We start from the raw sequence: 5,454 nt of genomic DNA, 5'->3' as shown, positions 1-5,454 counted from the left end.
ATATAAGGGAGTAGAGTATGTGTGACTTTAAGTGCCCGAATGCCTGAAGGATTCATTTAAAGGACAGAGCAGAAAAGTGTGAGTCCAGGATGCTCAGTGGGTGAGATCTCTATATGTTCCCATCACTGGGCACCAAGGAGCCACTGGTTGTGATGCCTACTTCTAATGCCTGGCAACCAGCTTTGCTATGTTGTTCCATCATGAGTAGGAACGGGTAGACAAACAAATGTATGAGTTGACAGTACTGTTCAGTCAGTCTTTAAGGTCAGTTTTGATCATGTTGCCCAAAATGTTATGGCATCCATTGCCCAGAGGGTAAATTCCAGGATCTCTAGCCCAGGAAATTTGACAAGTTGGCATTTTGTTCTTTTTCTTTTTATTAACTCTATTGGTACATTTTAGGTATATATTATGATCACACTCATTGTTGAGAATTTGTGCCTGCACATGATAAATCTTAGTTCTTGTTTTTCCCCATTCCCCGTCCCTCTCTTCCACCCCTTTACCCCTCCCTACTTACAAAAGCCTTGTTTCCATTTTTTTTCTCATATTTCTTCTTTCCCTTCTTTCCTTCCCCCTCCCTCCCTACTTCCCCTTCCCCTTTGAATCTTCGCTTCCTATCTCACATTATCTATTATACATCTTGGTCTTCATTCACACTTTCAGTTTCTCATACCAGAGAAACAACTCAGTATTTATACAAGTGTGTCTGATTTATTTCTCTCAAGGGTATGGCCTCAGGCTGGGGATTTAGCTTAGTGGTTCGAGAACCTGCCTCTCAAGAGCAAGGACCCAAGTTCAATCCCCAGTATCCCCCCACACAAAAAGAGTATGGCCTCAATATGAATTCATTTAGCTGTAAAACTCTCTAGTTTATCATTCTTTGTGGCTGAGTAGTACTCCATTTTACAAAATATTTTTTTAAAACACACATCTTTATCCAATCACCACTTAATGGCCAATTGTGTTTTTTCCAAGATTTAGCTATTACAAACTGTGCTACTATAAACATGGGTGCACATATGTTGCTGTGCTAAGATGCTTTTAAATCTTTTGGGAATATACTCAGCAGTGGAATAGCTGGGTCAAACGGACTTTTAATCCTACTTTTCTTAGGAAACTCCACACTGACTTCCACAATTGTTGCTCCAGTCTACACTCCCGCCAAAAATGGAGAAGGGTTCCTTTTTCCCCACAACCCTACCAGCATTTGTTATTGGTTGATTTCTTGATAGTAGCCATTCTTTCTGGGATAAGGTGGAATCTCATTGGTGTTTTCATTTACATCTCTCAAATGACCAGTGATGTTGAACATTTTTTCATATGTTTATTTGCTGTTTCTATAAGATGGTATTTTAAACACTGTAGCAATGTTTTTTTTTCTTACCATATTTTCATGTTCCATCATCACATATCCTTATGGAGGCAGTTAAGCCATTTCCATGCTTACTGCCTCAGAAATAGGAGACATGTAAAAGACACCAGAGACAGGAAAGAGTGTGGTCCATGCTTTGTTTCCTAAAGGTACAATCCTCAGAAAATGTCAGAAAGTACTAGATGGCATAAAATAATATTGGGAAACCATTATGAAAGAGAGCAAAGTCATGTCATCTGCCATCTCCAACACAGAACAGAGTAAGATTAAACAATGAAAGATTTCCCAGGTTTGAAGATAGAGTTTAGACAGAAAAGTAGGAGATAAGAGAAGAAAGATCAATGAGGTCCAAGGGAAAGGGGGAACAAATAAAGAACCCAGAAACACAGATTATCTCAGCAGGGAAGTCTACCTGGGAATGTACTGTGGGAGCAGACTGGGCAGCCCATGAAGTTCTTAATTATAGCTCAATGATTTCTCCTGGAATGATCCTTCTGAGGCTCTGCCAGCCTCCCATGATGCATACCATTCTTAAGTTTGATTCTCCTGGGGGTACAGAAGTATGGTGGCCTATGACTGGAGGGAAGAAGTCAAGCCCTTAGCAGAGAGGGTGCTATGGCTTGTATCTAGATGTTTCCTCAAAGTCTTATGCATTCATAGATGGACTTTTTAGAGCTGGCTGGATCTAGGGTGTGTGTTACTAAAGTAATCCATTGGTCAGAACTAACATATTTCTTCTGTGGGCAAATGGATTTACTGCAGGCAGAAGCCCCACCCTGAGTGTGGATAACACCACCCAAAATATTTATAGCCTGGATGGAATAAAAAGGAAAGCATGGGTTTGCTTGGCTGCTGCTGCTTTGATGTTTTGCTGCTTTCTGACTGCAATGCCATGAATTGTTTCTCTTCTGCGATGCCTCTCTCCCATGCCACCCTGTCGTAGAGCTAGCTGACTACGGACTGAAACCTCTACAAAGGGTGAGCTGAAATATTCTTTTAACTTTGAGTGCTTGGTATTTTGTCTCAACAGCAAGAAAAGGTAACAGATAGAGAGAGATTACGGAAGGAGGGGACGACAAGCAGTTTAGGTTGGTCAGTCACATGAGTCTAAATTCTAGGAGGGTTCTGTCTCTCCTGTGTACCCTCAGCTTTTGGGGAAGATTTACTTGGCCAGAACTCAGTTATTTCACTATAGGACTAACAGACCTGAGATTTTGCTTATCCCCTCTCTACATGTACACAGCCCCATTAGACATCACTCCTTGAATCAAACATAAGATGGAATCTGGACATCTAAGGAGTAATATTGATGGCAAAGTTAAAGTCTGCTTCCCCTATTATATTTAACCAGGGGAAGTGGGGGATGAATTAGGAGTAGGGCCATTTCTTCAGCAGACCATGGTTAAAACAAAGCAAACCAACAAAACCCAATGTGATGTTATTGTTTGCAAGTTTCTTTATGCATTAATGCTGTTTATCAATCTTCTCTCCCCACTTCCTCCCCACTGGCAAAGCTAAGCTAGACAGGATAGAGATAGATATTTTTCCTCCCAATAACTTTTTCCTGTTTAGCCAAACTTTTCCACGTTGCAGATATGCAAGTGAGAATGAGGAAAAGGTGAGCCTTTGACTGTACTTGGTGCCACACTCATTCACTCTGTAACATTCAACATAGTATTGAGAATTCCCCCTACAAAGTTCAGTACTTACCCTGGTGCTACATGCTGGCAATAAAAAGATGGGTGAGATCTAAACTTTGTCCTCCCTCAGAAAATTCAAAGGCAAAGGATACATAAACAGATAATTATAGTGAAGTATATTGAGTGCTAAAATGATGCTCTTTATGTGATGATAAGGGAATAGAACAGAGGAAAAGAGTAACTGCAGGGGAGGTGGTCTTTGTTCCATAGTAAGAGGCATCAAAAGAAATGCACAGAGACAAGGGACTTGAGGTTCACCAGCCTATAGCATAAATCTGAAGAGCTTCACAGAGCCACAGGCTGGAAAACACTCTCAGAGATCACTCACTTCAACCTTCCAAAAATCTGGAAGATGTAATCTCAGCACCCAGCAGGGGAAACATTGGAAGCAATGTTTCCCTTCTCAACTTCCTAGAAAAAAGAAAAGCTGGAGCAAATTCAAACTGCATGTATCTGTGAAAATAAAACCAAAGAGGTTTTGTGTCTTTATGCAGTCTTTCTCTTCTACTTTTTTTAAAAAGAAAGTTAGTGTATTTAACTTTGACCCAAACTTCAGTTCTACCTCTCTATTGCCTTAGTAATGAGCTGACAGCTTTACTTTTTAAATCCAAATTGTATTGAAGGTAAATCAAACTAACTGAAGAATATCCAGGTCATTCTGTCACCCACATGGGGTGTCACATATACCATACACAAGTTACTTTCTGAAATGTAGTTTTAAGTCAAAATCAACCAAACAGGATTTGGAACTCTTTTCATGTTGCCTAACTTTCTCCAGCTCATGTCCTTTATTGAAGGGAATCATAATTACATGCGATCGCTTCCCGCTTTGCAGCTAACAAAGTTTCAAAGCAAAAAATAGTAGTTAAGCTTTTTAATCTTTTTTTCTTGTTTTAAGAACAAGACTTCTCAAGAATGACTATAATAATAGCATCAACTGAGCTCATAAGAAGTAAATCAAAGATCCTTGAAAGTTCTTCCTCCTGCTCACTAAGAGAGAATTTAACAGGGGAACCCCAGACAAGGAAGATTGCAAAGATGAAGGGGTCGGTGGGCATTTGCACTTGACCAGGGAAGTTGGATGCTTTGCTCTATGGCATCCAGGTCAATAGTATGAAAAACATTATAAGGGAACCTAGCATGAAGTCACTTATGCCAGTACACACAGCCAGCCAATGGAGATGCTAAGCATAGAACCTTATTCTCTTTGTCTTATTCTTCCACAACAACCTTCCTCTTCTGAGCTTTGTTCTACCTCTAAGTATCTCCACAAAGACCATTCATTCATCTTGCTCGGAAGTCTCATAAACAAAAGACACTTTTTGAAAAAGAAGAAAAAGTCACAGTTATGAGCCGTATTTTCTGTTTCCTTTTACACCATCCTGTTTTTAGCATCCCTATGTTTTGCCCTCTGGTAGGTTGGAGGTTGATAGAGAGATCTGTGAGCAAAGATGGCTATTTACAAACCATCCTACTGGGTGCCTAATAAAATGCAAATTGAGATGTGAAGAGAAGAGACGTTCTCTGTCCTTCCCTTTACAAATATAGTGTTACGGTGCCACTTGCAGGGATCAGAAGCGCCATGCTGGGGCTGCATCTGCTCTTTCTGACAGCTCCCCAAAGAACTCTGCTTCTCCTTTTTTTGCAAGCCAGCAAGCTGTTCTTGGAGAGTACAAAAAGAAACCTGCTGCAGGAAAAAAGAGTTTCTCTGACAAGTGAGAAGAGATTCAAAATCTCCCGAAAAAAATCAAAAGTTAAAATGTAGAATAGGAAAACACAGCCTCATGTTCTCAACAAAGGAAGCCCTATTCCGGAAGGAAGAGGGAGGACTGCAAACTCACTGAGCTTCCTGGGCTGGATGCAAGGGTAACAATGAAGTGACCATGCTGGAGATGGTGGAGAACTGGAAAACACATGTCCCCTGTGAAATGGACATCCAGGGCTTAGCCAAAGACAAGCGGTGTCCCGAGGAGTGCATTCTCAGCACTCACGGCTCTTGTAGTTTTTACAGAGATGTTATAATTCTGGACTTTATGTAAAATCCCAAATTTCAAAGTTACTCTTATTCATATTTCTTTGGCAAACTAAACAGGGTTTTGCACTGCTCATTTTACCTTCCATGCTGGAAGAATACTGGGAGCCCCTCATGTTAGGGAATTGATCATGTTAAAGTACGCTGTGACGCCGCCTCACAGGCTGCATTCTCCTGGTACATTTTGGCTCCTAAAATGACCTCATGCCCTTATCTCTGGTTTCCCTCCCCACCAACGCCACAGTGGTCCAGGAAAGTTGAAACCTGTGTCTGCAGGACTGGGCCCATAATCTCTCCCTCTGTCTCTCTCTCTCTCTCTCTCTCTCTCTCTCTCTCTCTCTCTCTCT

At 41.0% G+C, this 5,454-nt stretch overlaps 1 long non-coding RNA gene across 1 annotated transcript in view; it reads left to right on the top strand.

The window, feature by feature from the left end:
* The first annotated feature begins 2,245 nt into the window (after positions 1-2,245).
* Positions 2,246-5,454, top strand: part of LOC117283915 — a 7,682-nt gene continuing 4,473 nt past the window's right edge. The window contains exon 1 of the long non-coding RNA XR_004514959.1: positions 2,246-2,353. This is a non-coding gene — a long non-coding RNA (uncharacterized LOC117283915). The remainder of the gene's footprint in view (positions 2,354-5,454) is intronic.

Source organism: Fukomys damarensis, unplaced genomic scaffold, assembly GCF_012274545.1.
Source record: "Fukomys damarensis isolate Sample0158 unplaced genomic scaffold, DMR_v1.0_HiC HiC_scaffold_32, whole genome shotgun sequence".
Taxonomy (NCBI): Eukaryota; Metazoa; Chordata; class Mammalia; order Rodentia; family Bathyergidae; genus Fukomys; species Fukomys damarensis.
This window is presented reverse-complemented; position numbering and strand designations above follow the sequence as displayed.